We start from the raw sequence: 276 nt of genomic DNA on the forward strand, positions 1-276 counted from the left end.
GCCCCCGCGCCGCGGACGCCCGCCGAGGGGCCGGCCAGGAAGGCGACCAAGGCGGGCGGCCCGGCGGCGGCGGCCCCGGCCAAGAAGCGGAAAAGCAGCAAGAAGAAGAGCCAGCCGGGCAAGTACAGCCAGCTGGTGGTGGAGACCATCCGGCGGCTGGGCGAGCGCAGCGGCTCGTCGCTGGCGCGCATCTACGCGGAGGCCAAGAAGGTGGCGTGGTTCGACCAGCAGAACGGGCGCACCTACCTCAAGTACTCCGTCAAGGCGCTGGTGCAG

Source organism: Tupaia chinensis, unplaced genomic scaffold (genome assembly GCF_000334495.1).
Source record: "Tupaia chinensis unplaced genomic scaffold, TupChi_1.0 Scaffold147500_2, whole genome shotgun sequence".
Taxonomy (NCBI): Eukaryota; Metazoa; Chordata; class Mammalia; order Scandentia; family Tupaiidae; genus Tupaia; species Tupaia belangeri.